The sequence below is a fragment of the Gopherus evgoodei genome, chromosome 2, assembly GCF_007399415.2.
Source record: "Gopherus evgoodei ecotype Sinaloan lineage chromosome 2, rGopEvg1_v1.p, whole genome shotgun sequence".
Lineage (NCBI taxonomy): Eukaryota > Metazoa > Chordata > Testudines > Testudinidae > Gopherus > Gopherus evgoodei.
Window position 1 is genome coordinate 65,049,844 of NC_044323.1, and position 18,485 is coordinate 65,068,328.

General features: G+C 41.1%; 1 long non-coding RNA gene across 3 annotated transcripts; it reads left to right on the plus strand.

Moving 5' to 3' along the window:
• Positions 1-410: 410 nt before the first annotated feature.
• Positions 411-17,894, plus strand: LOC115645774. Of its 3 annotated transcripts, none has more exons than XR_003998820.1 (5): positions 411-498; positions 5,414-5,493; positions 6,541-6,653; positions 6,735-6,803; positions 17,511-17,894. It is a non-coding gene; the product is annotated as an uncharacterized LOC115645774 (long non-coding RNA). The 3 variants fall into 3 exon arrangements; XR_003998818.1 differs by lacking the exon at positions 17,511-17,894 and adding an exon at positions 8,990-9,208; XR_003998819.1 differs by lacking the exons at positions 411-498; positions 17,511-17,894 and adding exons at positions 4,780-4,819; positions 8,990-9,208.
• Positions 17,895-18,485: the final 591 nt, after the last annotated feature.

Below are 18,485 nucleotides of genomic sequence, written 5' to 3' on the forward strand. Positions count from 1 at the left end.
TGCAAACTCCCCCTTTTCTGCACCCCCCAGTATTGCAACGCCACCAGCCCTGCTACTGCATTCTCCCCAATATGCCCTCCGCCACTCCTGTTCCAGCCTCGCCAGCTCAATAACCCAACCCCCTCCAGCAGCCCCCAGCTCGGCTGTGGCGGGCTGCGAGCTCCTGCAATGCCCACGGGAGCCGCAAAAAAGGGGGCGAACCCCGCTGCTCCCTTCCCGGTTCCCGGCGTGCAGAGCCGCCTCCGCGAGGCCAGGAGCCAGCAGGCAGCGGCCTGCCCTCCTACAAAGCGCAGCACTCACCATCTCCCGGGGGTGGGGGAGGAGAACCCCCGTCACACGCACCCTGCTAACAGTCTCCACCAATCACAGCCGGAATAACACCCTGAGGGCGGGGAAGCACAAGGGCAGCAGTCACTTTAAACAGCTGACCCCAACCGAGGCTCTTGCAGTTCGTATCCAGCAGGGAGCAGCAGGGCTGTAGCATCCTATAGCAAACAGGTGGGCTCACAAACTTTGTAAACGACTTTGTGTATTTGCACCCCATTTTATTTGTGGCTGTAATTCTGCTGGATGCCTTGGGAGCGGGACGGGGGGGGGGAATGCGCGCTGTAGTGCAGGCCGTTTTGTACTGCACAACTTGTTTGTGTTTTGCTACTCCATGGGAAAATGGAGGCCCCTATGTTTTCATTCTGGTCCTCGAAGAGTTATTACCCCAGTCTCTTCATGGACTGCTTTGCCAGCAGTCACTTCCCCTTTTTACTTCTTAAAGGAACCGCATTGGAAAGAACTGAATAGCTGATATGTCCAGAAATATGTGAATTTTAAAAGATCAGTTAAAAATCATGTAGCTATTTTTTTTTTACCAAAACTTTGTATTCTCAATAAGGCCAATATTATTGCAGATGGGAAAAAATTTAAATTCGAGCTTCCTTTACCACTTAATCTGTTTACCTTTCTGTTTCCCCCAGCTTGAAATATAAAAACTGCTTCATTAGTTTCACTCTAATTTACAGTCACTTTTTTGCTTAGTATCAGAGGGGTAGCCGTGTTAGTCTGGATCTGTAAAAGCAGCAAAGAATCCTGTGGCACCTTATAGACTAACATCTTCCTCATCTGAGGAAGTGGGTATTCACCCACGAAAGCTCATGCTCCAAAACGTCTGTAAGTCTATAAGGTGCCACAGGATTCTTTGCTGCTTTTTTTGCTTACAGTGACATACATACAATAGCTCTCGGGCACCTCTTAGCAAATAATCCACCCACCTATCACCCAGAAACCTCAGAAAACTAAACACTCCCTTTGTGGGTGCTCTTAACTGGCAGAATTTACCTCACTCGCAAAGGCTCCAAGACTTGTGTCTGAGGCTCACACAAGGAAATCTTTATTAGGGGAAAGGAACACAATGATAAACTTCAGAAAACACAGCAACAGAATACATTTGAAAATAAAAGTCCCCTCCCTCAGTAACTTTGGCAGTAGTCCATCTAACTCCCTTCCCTCCTTCCAGAGAGAATACCCCACAGGTAATACTCTCTTGACAACACCACTTCACCCATCCAAGAAATTGGGATCAGTGAACAGCAGTAGAGCAAGTGTCTTTTTAAAGGTCTGTCTCTACCCAAGAAACTGCTTGTCTGGCACGAACACCTAACCCAGTTTAGTGATTCAGCTTTATTAAGGTGCTGGGTGGGTGATGCCTCAGGAAAGTTCTGTTGCTGTCCTGTGTGTTATCTCTCACTATGAACTCCTCTGCAATGGCTCTTGCAGCAAAGTCCTCAGTCTGCATTGTCTCTAGCAGCAAGATCCTCATGGAATGGGAGCAAAGAGTACATATCACCTTGGCATCGAGGTCCTGCTGCTTGGAAATGATCTTTTTGCCCCAAAAAATACAAGTCCAAATGTAGTTATGGTGATTCATTTTCCTTTGGAGTTTCTGGCCATAGGGCTTGCACAAGAAAATACCAGGCAAAAATAGAAACTTAAAGGAAATCTAACAACTTGTCAAGTCAGTTTGCAGTTTAGGAGTTCTTCTGGACTTCTCACTGATGCTGAGTTCTCACACAGCAGCATTCATTGGAAATGGATTTACTGTCTCTGACTAGCTAAGAGACTGGAGCCCATCCTTGCTGCTGCTGCTGACCTATCCTTGGTAATACAAGGCTGGTTTAGCAATAGTATTTCAACGTCCCTGGGCTTGAAAGTATTAGCCCTTAGACACCTACAGAATACAGTAGCTTGCATTCACAACCACATCACCCTTTCTTGTGCTCATTCCACTGGCTTCCCATAGCTCAAGTTTAATGTCTCAGTCCTTTATTTTAAGGTGCTCGGATATTATGGCCTGGGCCCAGGATAGGTAAAAGATCACTTTACACTCTGGGTCCTTGGCTGCTCCCAATAACTAACACAATAGAATTGTCTAGTGCAAAGATGAATCTCATCCCTGCTGCAAATAGAGCCTTTTAAGGGCAGGTCTGAGACTGTGGAACTCATTCCATGGGAACTAAGCACTACCTCAGAACTCACCACTTTTTGGTACAGATCTTTTTTTTCCATGGCTTCACAAAAACAGAACAGAATATCGCCTTAAAACACACAAATTTCCTCAGGAGGAGGAGGGTTATGGAGAACAAAGCCCACATGACAAATGTTAGGCACTTTGTTTAACTCATTCTTGAAAGATGCTTAGATATTATAGTGATGGATATATGATGAGAGCCTGAATTGAACAGAATGTAGAAGATCATTTTGGAAAGAAGAGGGAGGAAAGTGTACAGCTAATTTGAGGATCAGGTCAGAGCTGTCCTGATCATCTCTGTGTTATTATTTCTTATTTACTCACTCTGTAAACAACAGCTCCACCGACAATTACAAAACACATACAATGCCTGTTATTTAGAAGGGAGCGGAAAGTTATCCCACCATATTTACTAACTTCCCACCTCAGTACTGCAGCCACATTTGTTTAAATACAAACTATAGTTTACAGCATCCATTGTATTTTAATACATGTTATCACAGGGTCACAGAGAAAAACTAGATGGGAAAGGAGAAAGTGCATGTGTGTTTAACAGATACAGACTAACACGGCTGCTACTCTGAAGACTGTTATTGTGGCTAAGATTTGTTTAGCTCTTGCTTAAAGGGTAAGTTTGGCTATAATTGAAAGCTAAAAGCCACTGACCGATGGACGTAAGAACCACACTTCTCTAAAATGTTACCCTATCCCAATGAATTTCTTGGATTTTGCACTGCAGCTTCTTGAAAGTGTTGTTACACATCAACAATGGGGCCTGTTTCACTGTATGAGGAACACTGCTCTAAGGCATACTGAAAATAAAACACCTAAAAATTGCTACAATCTAGAGTGTATTACAATTGTGGGGTAAATGTTTTGGTGAAAAATATGGTCAGTATTTTATGTCTCATTGAAAAACTGTACTAGTATGCTACTCAAAACAAAAAACGGCAGCAGCAACAACAACTTATATTCACCTCTGATTGGGAGTTTTGGTTGATTTAACCTTCCCATGACTGGATTGGCTGGTTCTTAAGCATCCTGGACAACAACTGGGTTAAATTTCTTATTACCACATTGATCCTTTCCTGATAATCCTCCTGGGTCTTGCCTAATTCTTTCTCAAAGACCAAAATGAGGTGGATAATTTGTGACCAAATTCATCCCTGTATTTACACACTATTCTCTTTGTACAAAATATTCCTTGTGAGATATCATTTGAAAAATAATGGTCAGTAATATCATGGGGAAATATGTATAGCAACATTGTATGTAAAGATAGGAACAGAAACTGAAATTATGACTGAAATGTGGTTACCAGTCAAGTTTGGGGAAGGGGTAAACCTGCTTCTCCAAGACAAAGGACAGGATGATGCATCCTGCCAGATGTCATCAAAGTTGATTGGCAATCACCAGTCAAGTGACCATCCTTTGGCAACGGAGGGAAGAAGGAACAGATCAATCTGTGTAAGCAGAGTCTGGATGAGCTCTCCCCTGATATCTAGTGGTAAGCTTGGGGGGGGAATTCAGAAGCTGATCTTGTTTGCATAGACACACTCTCACCCTGCCTAGATGCTCAACATGATGGGACTGCTTACCCAAATGATCATTTGTGGCTGGTGTTGGATCCCCAGCCTCCTTATTATTGGGGCAGGAGTACTCAAGGTTGCTATACTTGTTATGTGAACAGAGGGCAGCAGAACTGTACCTGGCATACCCCAATGGAGGGACTCACATTCAACTGAATAGCACTCACTAGGCAGGAGATATGGGTTCCTAAGCTCAATGAGCTGAGGAGGGGTGGGGGTGATTGATTGTTTGACTCTTTTCATGGTATAATAAAAGAGCTAATTTAGACTCAATTGAGAGTCGTCTTTTATATGCTCTAGAGCTGAAATCACTGATATCTAGGTCTAACTATTAGATCTATTTTGGGATAGTGTCTATATTGTAAGAAACTGCCCAGTGTGCACCAGCAGTGAGGCTCTCACACTAACGACTGAAACCACTGAGAGCTGTGTTAAGTGGGGGTGGGGAGGGCTAGTGGAGAGTGAGGGAAGTGGCTAGGTGGTTGGTGGAGAGGCATGGTAAGCAGCCAGCAGAGAAGCTGGTGGAGAGGGCCAGAGCAGAGCCCCACAGACGTGTGGCAATCGGCTGTTGGGGCGACGAGCAAGTGCCTGAGCAGTGCAGCGTGTAAGATGCCTCCTTACTCCCCGTCCCCTGCCTTCTACACAGGGTGAGAGGTGAACTCTGCAGATGAACCTCTGAACTCTGAGGCTGCACTGGCCAAGGACAGCAACGGTGAGTGGGATACAAAGAAGGGACAGGCACGCTAAAGGTACTCTTGGGTTGCTGGACTTAAGACCCTGAGGGGAAAAGGACACTGCCCAACTTACTTGGGGGTTGGTCTTTTGCTCATGGTTTGTGTTTGAGTCCTAGTTGCAGTGTTTTCCCAAATGAATGCTGAGTTAATTCCTGCTTTTTATTAAAAGTTTATGTTACACTCAATCTCTGTGCTTGTGAAAGGGGAAGTATTACCTCTTGGAAGCGCCCAAGGGGTGGTGTGTAATTGTCCCCGGTCACTGGGTTGGAGCTCGAGCTGGTTTTGTGTTGTATTGTTGAAAAGGAACCCCTGGATACTGAACCTGGCCCTTGTTGCTGCTTACTTCACCTGGCAGAAGGGTCACATCTGCATTTTAGCAAACAGCATAGAACTTCTTTCACTACGAGACTCCATGTCTCCATCCTCACAGCTGGAAGGAACTTTATCTAGGGATAACCCTCAGGAAAATGCATTTCTAAGGGTGAGTGGACTATAAAAGTGAGGGGCAAAAACAGCCCACTGTTATCATTTTTCTCATCCAGTTTTTTTTCTCTCTCTCTCTTTCACCTAAGATGACAAAGGAACCATCCGTTTGACTTTGGGAGGGATCCCAACATGAAAATTTGGTTAGCAGTGTTGCTGGGAACATGTGGTAAGGATTTTACCTTGAACCAAGTCTCGTTTGTTATGTTTTAGCTACTAGAAAGTGTTTTATATTTATTTCTCTTGTAACCATATCTCACCTTAATGCCTATGCTTGTATTTAAAATCTCTCTCTTTGTAGTTAAACTTGTTTTATTCTTTAATCTAAACTAATCCAGTGTTTGTGTTTTAAACTGAATTGTTTGGTAACTGCAGTTAAAGTAGCAAAAAGGACCAGATGACCTCTAATACCTGAACTGTCCAGGAGAGGGTTGGACAGATCAAAACACACCTTTTTGGGGGAAAATCTGGGAGTGTGTTGGGATCACCCTGCAAGTGGTAACCAAGGCTGATGGAAGCCAGAGTGTGACTGGAATGTTGCTGGTATGCTGCAGCTATACATAGACACTCGGGATGTCACCTGGATGCTCTTTGGCCCAGGTTGAGAGCTACAGCAGCAAAGCATTGTGAAGCAAACAAGATTGCAGAGCAGGTGGTGACACAACCCCTCACTAATCTAGATTGCACCACACAAAGTGATGCCCTCCTTATGTCTAGTCCACATTCATCCCTTTGTGTGTTCAAACATCACATATTGTCATGGCCTCTCTATTTCCAATTACAGCTAAAAGCTTGACTCTCATAGTACATAGCCAGAGGTTACCCAGCTTCACTAAAACTTTTTATTGGCCCTGGGCTTGGCTTGGTTCAGTCTCGGATAGTATTGCTGAGTTGGGCCCAACAGGTGCCTTGCTTAGGTAATCCATGAGCAAGGTGAGGTTTCTTCTCCTACATTGCTGGGGTAGAAGAAAACTTCTTTTCTGCTCTAGTGGATCTTCCTCATCTATGGTTTCCTATCCTCCATCATTTGGGCTTGCCTGGATTGTTTCTTCCTTTATTCCAGCCCAGAAAGCTATAACCAGCTCTTATGCAAGAACACTTTATTGACATGATGTGATATATCCAAAACCAATAAAACCATTTTCCCCCAAGTGCTTTGGTACAGGGCATGGAACCTCCTAGACATGTCTGTCCATTTTACTGTTTTTTCCTTTAGATTTTATGGGGCAACACATCCAGATCAAGTCCCTGGACCAAAATGAGTTACATGACCCTGTATTGATGCTTCTTCTGGAGAAGGAATTCTTCTCTTATGTGCTTACAGGCAAAGTATGCATTTTATTCAATGGGGTTCCATCAAATTATCCTCTAATAGCCATCTGTCTGACAACCGCTTTCTATTGCCCATAGTTCTCTCCAAAAAGCTGAACAGCAGGCATGTATCTTTTTCCATTGTCTGATATACCATCACCAAGATAGGTAAGTGCACCTCCCGGACTCATGATTCTCCTGCTTTAACAGATACAGCTGCATCTCCATTGTGTCCTGTTAAGTTATAATGCTTCACTATCACTGTAATAATCCATAGGAGATGCCATTTACAAGGAAATACAGTAGTCCAATTAATTGGATATCATCGTCCCTTAGGGAATCATGTTTACAACTGAGTGGAATGTTAATGTTCAGCATTCCATATTCTAAAAATGTCAAAAGAGCCATCAAATCTTAGTAGCTACTCCTCTGATACCATGTCGGAGATAAATATTAATTTGTGGGATATAAATACAAGCAGTTGCCCTACAGAAACCACTTCAAATAATGTAAAATCTATCTCAGCATCCCATGTTCAATAAATCCATGCACAGATCATGATATAATGATAATGTGAAATACCAAGTCAAATATCCAGTTAAAATTCATCAAATTTTGTGCTTACAGGCACCTAAGGACCAATTGGTTAAGACAGTTTTGATAATGGCTGCTTGTGACAGAAACATTTGTCTTTAGATGCCTATAAGTATAAATTAAATAAGCATTTACTGATATTAATTTGCCTGCATATGGGTTTGACTGTTCATTAGCATATGAGGTGACTGTTGCTCATAAATGCAGGGTGCACGAGGTGGTATACTAGATGAGAAGGTTTTCTATCCAGCCTGACTACAGATGTAATTGGTCATACATTAGCAAGATTGACAACTAAATATCCGCTCCTGCTCCAATTGAAGTCTATGGGAGTTAGCCACTGATATCAGTTGGAGCAGGATTTGGCCCTGTATCACAAAGGGAAAAAAAACAATTCAGGACTCGTTTAGTCACTAATCTCTGCTTTCCCCATATTACAGACCAACAGTATAAAAGATAATTTTAACATGGAGAAAGAACATTTCATTTTATCAGAACAAAAACAATAAGGACTCTCTAATTTCTTTTCCTCATGCAAACATAGCCACCATTGATATTCATAAGAGTTAAGAAGCCTAGGGATAAGAAAATGGACACCTGATTGTGGTAAAATGTTTTAAGAAAATTCTTTGGCGCTTTATAATAACCACAGAAAATAGTATTCTTTTCCAATGGGAGAGGAGTTTGTTCTGCATCCACAAAGAGTCCTATAATATTATTCTTGATATACTATATATGGTAAAGCTAGAGTTTGTAGGACAGAATCACGTCACAACCATATTTATAATCCCCCTCCTTCCAGCTCGTAAAGTGTCAATGTTATTTACACACAGCCTTTTTATGTATTTTAAGTTTAATTCAATGTGCAATTTCAGGATCATGTCATTTGAGGCACTCATCTCTAACAAATTTTACTGGAATTTGCATTTTACTAAATGCTTTCGCATGTTTCAGAATGTCAGCATGATAGTGAGTGTTGGGGTATGCTCATTCTCTAACAGCACTGAGTTGGTGTATATTATTTTTGCTTACCCACCGAGAAGTATTTTTATTTGAAAAACCAACACTGAGTATTTCGACTTTTGAGAACCAGGAACATTTGTTCCTCCTAATTTATTTTATCTTCCCACTAGTAAATAAAACTATATTGATGTTGTCTTGTGGCATCACAATTTTTATTGTGTTACATTGAGAGAGAAACCATGGGTAAAATCTTGGCCTCATTGAAGTCAATGGCAAAACTCCCATTGACTTCTGTGGAGCCAGGATTTCACTCTAAATAAGTAGGGACAAATCTAGCAAACTCCTGTTGAGACAGCTCTTTTGAGGAGCTGAGCATGCACAACTGGAATTTAGAATGTTCAACTGGTACTTGGTATATTGCAGAATGTTGTACAAATGAAGTTTTTCCTGAGTAAAAATCCTGGATCTCAGGATTTGATATATGGTCAGTGTTTTAACAAAACAACAACTCAAAAACCTTTATAGCCTATAGGATTTCTATATAAGTATGTTCAAATTCAGATACTCTATTGTACATATCTTATTTAAGATGCTGAAGTTAAGCCAATGCATAAATTTAAGTTCAAGTTGGTCCCATTATAAACAAATCAATTGCATACATCAATATGCAAAATTATTTTAAAGACAGCCTTTCACAATGGGGCAGATCTACAAGAGAACATTTATTTTAAAATAAAAACATGAACAGCAGCTTTCTTCTGTAGTAATTTTCTGTATCTTCCTTGCTATTGTTGCAGGTATTTGTGTCTTGTTAAGAAAATTCTACCCCACAACCAGAGCTGGGAGAATAGAGAGAGAAAATTATTCTTGAGTATCTGCTTCTAAATAGACACTTTGTCTGTGCACATTTAATTGCCAAAAGCAAATTAAAAGTGCCGTAAAGTTTTGTTTTTGCAAACATTTGCAGAAAGTAAATTTCAAGACTACTGCTGAAATAAAATGTCTTTTGGGTAGAAGCAGAATTAATTTATAAAGGTTTATTCCATGTGACTTAGGTACCCAATCATACTATTTGACTGTTGAATTGTGCATACTGAATATTTTAAAGAATATTTGCAGTGAACAGTTGGCAAACAAATCCATAGACTAAAACTTCTTTGGAAAAAGAATACAGTGAGAAAATTGGAATAGCAAATAAATTAATAAAAATCTTAGTATGTTTGCAGACAATTCACAAACAGGAAGAAGGCTATAATGACTGAACAGTTCACCCAATTCTGCTGTCAAACAAGTGCCTTCTCCTGTTATAATGAGAGCATAAAGCGGAGGCTTTGATATCACTGTGTTGTCATGGTAATTGTGATGCCATGAATTCTGCATGATGACTTCACCGTTGGTTCAAGTAGGAGGAAATTATGGATTGTGGGAGAAAGGCTTAATTTAAATGTCAGTATAGATAATAGGCCAAAGGTCAAGAAATATTATGCATAACACATGACATGTAAATGTATTGCATTATTTAAGTGTGATCTATCTGAAAATTTTCCCACATAAAAATCCCTCTTCAGTATCCCTATGCAACATATTTCATGATTAGTGTGCTTAGCGCTATCAAGAGAATTAAAACCTTACAGAAATGGAGATTGAATGGCATGAAGTACTGCACCTCCCATCCCCACACAGACCATAATGTGCAGTGATGGTATTGTTTTTGACAATTTTAGCAGAAAGGCTAGGACTAATTGAATATACAAACTCCTCTCTCACACCAGAAACAAGGTACATTGGAAGGGTGGTATGGGGAAAACTTTCCCTGTTCACAGTGTACTGGTCTGATTCCTGTTTTGCGGAAAAACAGAAGACTTCACTACTCAAAATTATTAATGTTCATAAACACTATGGGTGAAATCCTGTCTCCACTTAAGTCAGTGGCAAAACTCCCCTCAATGCAGTCAGGATTTCACTCTAAGTGCCCGATCTAACCCTCATTAAAATAATTGATTCTTTATAAAGTATTGTTTATTAATCACTTAGTCACTTTATAAAATTACATAAAATATTTTTGAATCAGTCACCTTTGTATGATATTTTTCACTTAGGCCCGGATTCAGCAAGAACCATAAGCAGGTGGCCCATTGTAAGCACACAAGTAGTCCCATTGAGGCATGTACTCAAGTATCTTGTTGAACAGGAATCAGAGGCCCAGATCCTCAGAAGATTTTTAGGTGCCTGATTTCCACTGATCCCTCTTAAGATCTAGCCTCAGTTCGCTTTAAGGGCTTCATCTCTGGAACTAGAGAGTTTCTGGTCTAACTTCTTGCAGAGAAAGCTCTATCTTTTGAGATAAATGAGCCACCCTCAAATCAATTTGAATTTTAAAAATTATGTTTACTTGAATGGGACTTTTGCAGCTGAAATCACAGTAGGATAGAGCCAATCTGAAAGCTGTTACAGTACTTGTAATTAGAGCCTTCTTTGGGAAGAAGTAAAAAATAGCATGAAAAATTAACTTTTTTCCTGCTTGTCATCAAAAAAAAGTCAATTGTTTTGACTTCTTCTGCTTATAACGTATTTGGTGCCAGTATATCAAAATGCATTAAATATTAATATTGGTTTTGTTCTACTACCTAAGAACCCTAATCCAGGATCAGAGAGCCCCATTATACTAACTGCCCTACAAACAAACAAAACAAGGACAGTCAGTGCCCCAAAGAGCTCACAATCTAAGGTTTAGTCAAAACATGATGTGTACATAAAGACAAAAAAAAGAAGAAAGATGGGAGAACATGATTATACGAAAGACAGGAGTGCATGGGGTATATAAACCCCATACTGGGGAAGATGGAGTTAAAGACAGTGCTAGGTCCAGGAAGGCCCACAGAACATACTCAAATTGCACAAACTCAGAAGGAGGGTGGTTTGGGAGGACAGACCTACTCTGAAGGCTCGTGACAGGGGTGCTGAAGACACCCCCCCGGAGGGAGTAAGACTATAAACTGAGCCCAGTTGGGGCTGCTGGTTTGGTTACCTTTTCTCTTTCTCCTCACCTTATCTGGTACTGGGAGCAGGAAGAGAAAAGCAGCAGTAGGAAATGATGTAGGGAGAGTAACTCAGAAACAGAGGTGAAAGTAAGCTGGTACGGTCAGGTACGGCGTACCGGCAAGAGCCAGTATGTCTTGCCGGACTAGACCGGCTTCTCTGGTGGTGATTTAAAGGACCCAGGGCTCCAGCCACTGTGGGGAGCCCCGGGCCCTTTAAATCATTGCCAGAGCTCCGGCAGCCAGGCTTAGGTGGAGATTTAAAGGTCCCGGAGCTCCGGCCCCTGAGGGGAGCCCGGGCCCTTTAAAACGCTTTAAAGGGCCCAGGGCTCCCTGCAGTGACAGGAGAACTGGGCCTTTTAAATCCCCACCCGAGCCGGGCTCCCCACAGTGGCTGGAGCCCCGGGCCCTTTAAATCACCACCAGAGCCCTGCAGCCGCTACCCCAGCCCTAGTCTGAGCCCTGCCACCCCAGGGTAGTGGTGGCAAGGCTTCCGCAGTGATTTAAAAGGCCCGGAGCTCCGTGGTGGCTGGAGCCCCAGGCTGTTTAATTCACCCCTGAGCCTCTGGGCTCCCAGCCACCTCTGTAGCTGGTAGCTCTGGGGTGATATAAAGGTCCTGGGGCTCCCAGCCACAGCCAGAGTCCCAGGGCCTCTAAATCTTGAAAGGCCTCACCTCTTCTGGCTGAGGCCACGCCCCTGCTCAGGACTCCGGTGTACTGGTAAGTCCTTTAAATTACTTTCATCCCTGACTGCACCTCTGATTAAAGGAGAATCAGGCCTGTTTGACCAATCCATCAGGAGGGGATACTAGGTGTGCTAACCACTAAGTTACCTCACCCCCAAGGTCTCTATTACAAGTAGAAGAATGATGTGGGTATATTAGTTGATCACTGGATGACTATGAGCCACCAATGTGATGTGTCTGTAAAAAAGGCTAATGCAGTCCTAGGATGCATCAGGCAAGGTATTTCCACTAGAGAAATGGAACTGTTAGTACCTTTATACAAGGAACTGGTGAGACCTCATCTGTAATACTATGTGCAGTTCTGGTCTCCCATGTTTAAGAAAGATGAATTCAAACCGGAACAGGTGCAGAGAAGGGTTACTAGAATGATCCAAGGAATGGAAAACCTGCCTTATGGGATGAGACCTAAAAAAGCCAAGCTCTTTGATCTAACCAAAAGTAGACTGAGGGGAGATATGATTGCTCTTTATAAACCCATCAGAGGGGTACCAGGGAGGGAGAGGAGTTAAGTGCCAATGTAGATGAAGGTTTCTAACCATCAGAGGAGTAAAGTTCTGGAACAGCCTTCGAAGGGGAGCAGTGGGGTTCACGATTAAGCTTGATAAGTGTTCAGAGGGGATGGTATGATGAGACTACCTACCAGAGCCATCCCTATGGGGCCCTGCGCTTTGGGGGACCCCATGGTGGCCATCCCAAATTGTCATACCCTAGGGATGGCTCTGTGTGTGTTGTGCGGGGGGTGCTAGGCTGGCCCAGTGGGGGTGGGTTAGGATGTGGGGCGGGAGGGAGGGGCAGGCTGGCCCAGAGGGTTACCAGGGGCCCTGGCACCAGCAGTGGGGGTCGGGCCCTCACTCACCGGCTGGAAGTGGCAGCAGCCACCCCAGGTTGCTCCACTTCGCCCCGCCCACTCCCAGCATCGCTTGAAGTCTGTAAGTCTATGAGTCTACAAGTGGTCTCTATAGTCACAAATGGTAGCTAGATCAATAACATCAAACATTACTGGCAAAGTTAGTAGTTATCTGATATCTCTAGGCTTGCCTTCAATTAAAGGAGGAGGGACAAAAATAGAAGTTCACCTTTTCTTTATTTTTGGAGAGGAGACAGGGAGAGACTGTTTCATCGCACATAATCTTGAACTGCATCTATATGTGCTGCTGTAAGCTACTGTGACTCACATAATTTATTCATACCTGAATACAGTATGCATCTGCTATTTACTGATGTTTTGGTGCATTTTACTCATTAAAGCTTGCTCTCTTAACGAGTAAAACTTCCAATTTCTGCAGAATATACAAATGTTGGTTATACATTACTTATGAAGATCTCTTCCTCATTTCCCGCACATAACATCAAAGGTTGAATAATGTGTTTCCTGCCTTTCATGTTAAGCAATATCAACATCAAAAGATGGATTAGTGTTTTATGTCTTTGACTAAACTTAATCATTGTGTCAAATGTCACAATCTTCTTATGCAGAGTGTTTATATTTTTATTCCTATAAGCAAAGCAGTTGGCCAAACTTTTTATTATTATTATTTGTATAATAAGACCCAAACATTTTCAAGTTAGGCAAAATATTTACTCTCAGCCTGAGATTGTGGGTCAAGTTTCATTCTGGGAGAAACTTGTTTAGCTAGGTTATGAAAACTCCAGTTATTAATGTATATTATGTCACTGCTACTTTGCTATAATAACTTCAGTTTATTAGATTCAGCCTAGAGTAAATCTGTGTTGTACCAGCACAGCACAGTCCTGAATCGGGACAAAAAGTTGAAATCTCAAAAAATCTAGTGAATTGACAAACCAAAACAATAACATAAATGGGTCAATTGAAATGTTTTGATAATTTTGAAACAATGCATTTTGATTTTGGCCTTTTTTCTTTTGTTGGTATTAATAAAGTTTTATAGTTCTAAACTAATTAATTTTGAACCAAAAATGAAACTATTCATTGACAATTTCTAAGTTTTTTTTTTTGAGTAGGCAAACTTACTGAAACTGATCCTTTTCTATTAACAGTTTCAGTTTTGACAAATTGGTATTTTTCAGCAAAAAACATTTGAGAATTTCCAAACAATATCTATTTATAATTCTGCAATTGAATCCACATGGTTGAACCCCTGCACCTGTGGGTAGTATTATTTAAATAATCTCTGATAAACCCTAGCAGACTTTCTACTACACAGATTTTAGTATAAACCTTTGGGACTCTCTTTTATTTTTTCCTTTTGTTTGCAAACAGAAAATCAATTAACGATAAAAATCTTTAACAATAAGTTAATATTGTGTGGTGTGGAGCTCAAAAGCTTGTCTTTCACCAACATAAATTGGTCAGTAAAAGATATTAACTCACCACCTTGTCTCTCTCAATTAAATAAAGGTACAGAAATTCTTGGAATTTAATCATAGATTTCAATGAAAACAGAGTATGGCCAACATTGAATGCTTCAAGAAATCCCACCAGTGTGGAAAATAAGCTTTCAGATCATCTTTATGCATAATACATAAGCAAAAATGGTTGATCTTTTTCTATTGTAGGTCACTATTAATGTTGATGATAGTGTCTCTGTAACAGGCTTTACTGCTGAGTAACCCTAAATTGAGAAGCTGAAACTCTTTTTAAAGATCAGAGTAAATTAGTACCCTCATACTGGTAGGTGGCCTCATTTAGCACCAGTCAGGATAGGAGCGGGAACTTTTATCAAGAGCAGAGAGTACTAAGATATGGGAAGTCTAGATATATGGAAAATTTAGGCATAGTCAATCTCAAGAAGAAAAGTTAGATTGAGGTTTATGTTTTGTTACTGTTATCTGAGTACCTGATAACAAAACTCAGGAATGGTTAAGTTTGGACTATATGCAATGTATGCATACTGTGGAGCAGGATGGAATTTGCTTACAAGCTCTTTAAAATAACATTTGGAACTGTACTGTAGAACACGGAGTGCATTTTGCACTTCTGTTTTTTTTAAGTTTGTGTCTCCTTTGATTTAATACTTTCTAAATGTCACAATCTTACATACTCTTTTCCATTGAATAAAAATGTTATCATGTCTTGGAGTGTGAAATAGCTCTTTTAATCTACTGGACATTTCCTTGAACTGTATTAATTTAATTTTGAACATTGTTGGAATGGGTATGACGTAGCCTCACATCTGCTGTATCACAAATTTCAGCAATTTCTTAACCTTCAAAATCACACTATTTCATAACCTGACCTGTCAAGTCTCACTGATTTTAGAGAGAGACTCCCTCATTTGAGTTATTTTGAAGACAGTTATTGGAGTATTTCTCTCTTATAAGAAATGACTTTGCTGTGTATCTCTCAACGAGACCTTTACAATCCCACTTTAAAAAAAAAGTAACTCTTTCCTCACTTACCGTTAAACCTGGACAAATAATTTATTTACTGGCAATTTTAAATTGTGTTCTTTGCAAAGTGTCTGAACAAATTATGAATTTCCTGAATTAATTCATTATTTGAATAATTTGCCTAATTATGCCTGCTCTATAACTAATTGATGAGCAATTCATCACGAAGATTCAAAATCCAAGTTGTCGACTTTTTTTTTTGTATGGCAAGAATAGAACAATGAAAGGAACAACATGACTACAGTTGGATCTTAAGGTCTCTTATCCAGTCTAGAGCAGAGGGGGTACCTATGTGAATGGCTGCAATACCTCCAGGATGAGCATAAGTTGGGCAATCATCTGGGATGTGTCCAACAGTTTGCCACATGCCACAGTCACAGTTCAGCGATTCCCTCACTTTCCATCTATGGAGTAAGTGTAAGTTAGTGTTGGGTGTGGATATGGATTAGTCCATATGCACCATGGGGAGGAGAAGTCTGGTACTTGCACATTTAGGTCATCAATTAGATTTTTGTATGGTATGTCAGCAGCTGCCCAGGCTTCAGATCATCTTCTGTGAACATCCTTATCTTCCACAAGGAGGGCTGTGGAATGACACCAGAAAGGTTTCCTTGATTTTTAGTTGGTGGTGAGGAGGTGTTCTAGATCATGGTGTGGAGTGGTAGCATGAGAAAGGAGATGATAACCTGCTTGTAGTCTCCCCTGCTATGTGCATAAGCACAACAAATGTCATCAGAGTGACAACCAAATGTCTGGGAAAGGCCTTCTGGGTCAGCAAAGTAATGGCAGAAATGGTGGTCTTGGCTGAACACAGATCACGTGTCATAAACAGATGGTTAAGGGTTAATGTCTCTCTTACCTATAAAGGGTTAACTAGCAGTAAACCTGGAACATCTGACCAGAGGACCAATCAGGAGACAAGATACTTTCAAATCTCGGTGGAGGGAAGCCTTTGTTTGTATCTTTTGGGTTTTGCTCTTGTCTCTCTGGGTTCTGAGGGACCAGACATGTAAGCAGATATCTCCAAATTTCTGAAACAGCCTCTTCTGTTCAATTTAGTAAGTACCAATTAGGAAGGCAGTTTAGTCTTTTTGTTTGTTTTCTTTATTTGCAAATGTGTATTTGCTGAAAGGATTGTATCTCTGGTGCTGAAACTTGTATTTGTGCTGGGGGGAGGATTTTCTCTAGTGTCTATAAGCTGAAAGACCCTGTAACATTTGCCAGCTTGATTTTATAGAGGCAACTTTTACTTTTTTCTTTCTTTTATTAAAAGCTTTTCTTTTTTAGAACCTGATTGATTTTTTGGTTATCTTGTCTAAGACCCCAGGGGAGGGAGTCTGCACTCACCAGGGAATTGGTGGGAGGAAGGAGAGAAGGGAGGACGAAAAGCCTGATTTCTCTCTATGTTAAGATTACTGTCTCCCTCTCTCTGGGAGAGGGAGAGAAGCAGGGCGGGGGAGAAGTGAATTCCTCTCTGTTTTAAGATTCAAGGAGTTTGAATCACAGTGATCTTCCAGGGTAACCTAGGGAGGGGAAGCCTGGGAGAGGCAATGGTGGGGGAAAGGGTTTACTTTCCTTGTGTTAAGATCCAGTGGGTCTGGGTCTTGGGGTCCCCTGGGAAGGTTTTGGGGGGACCAGAGTGTACCAGGCACTGCATGTCCTGGTTGGTGGCAGCACTACAAGATCTAAGCTGGTAATTAAGCTTAGGGGGATTCATGCTGGTACCCCATCTTTTGGATGCTAAGGTTCAGAGTGGGGGCTTATACCATAACAACATGTATCTCTCTTCCCTGACCAGAATTTTAGAATAAGATTTCTGGTGTGATTACTCACAGATAGAGGGGGAAAAAAGGTTCACTTTCCATTAATAGTCTCCAACATCTGCTTAAAATGTATTAATTTCATTAACATTCCTGTAAGTAAACCTGCTCACTAGAATATTCACAGAAAGTAAATACTAATAGTATGTGAACACAGAGAATGCAAATTAATTTATAATTGTGAACAAATATTCAGAGAAAAATGTTTGCAGTGTTCATCCAGCTCTACTCAAATTGCCACAGGTTGGGAACTCTGTATGATTCACTTTATTACTTTCTTTCTGGATGGGAAATTTGCAAGACTACCTTTCTGTGTGACTCACTTATTCCCTTGTATTGCAGGTCTGTCAGTTTGGGGTGGGGTGGGGTGGGGTGGGGAGAAAGCAGACACTGGATCAGAAGATAAAGCGTGAAGGGAGAAGCACACCAGAACACAAGTGAGGAGTAGATACCACTGCAAAGCACTATGTACCCCTTCAGTGAACACCATTATAATCTTGATATTTACCACACTTGATATTTACCACTCCTCCTATACCATGACTTCTCAAACTGGGGTCATAATCCCCTGGGGGTTGAAAACAGGTGTCAAGGGTGCACAAGAACCAACCAAAATGTGGAACACCTGTATTTTATGTGTAACACCATAATTTGCAGATTATAATGGTTTGTTAAAATAAAACCTGCTTTAAAGTTTGTTTTCTCACAGTGGATTAAATAAACCATTAAAAAAGAGAGAACTGGAAATAAAAATTCTATCACATGCAACCAGAAAGCTCCTGACATGGATCATCAGCAGAGTTTGAAAGCTGAATTTTCAGATCCCTACCTTCGACCACTACCACTATAGGAATGACTATTATTGGTTATGTGGTCTAGCTACTAGTGGCTGGAGGTTGACAAACATTTTGCAAGAAGTCATACAACTATTCAGTAGAAAGTTGTAGGATATTGGAGTTCTGGTTCCTACCCCTGACTCTGGGAGGGGAGTGTAATGTAATGAGAGGCACATATATTGGGCTCATTCATTCTGAAAGCCAGTATGGCTGGGAGTTTAAGACGTGTGTTATGTAAGAGATTTGAACTCTAGTCCTAACTCTGCCTGAAAAGACAACTGCTCTGTTTATAAAATGGAGGAGGCCTTCTCATATCCATTCTGTGACTACAAGGACTTGGTAAGTAATAAGAACTGTGAAATGCATGGAAATGTAAAGAGTAGCTAGAATAGATGAGATCTGAACTCATGATTTCCTTCTAGCTCAATGGATTTTCCTTTAGGGTATTTGGCTAATAAGTCTCTTTTTCTCCAGCATGGGT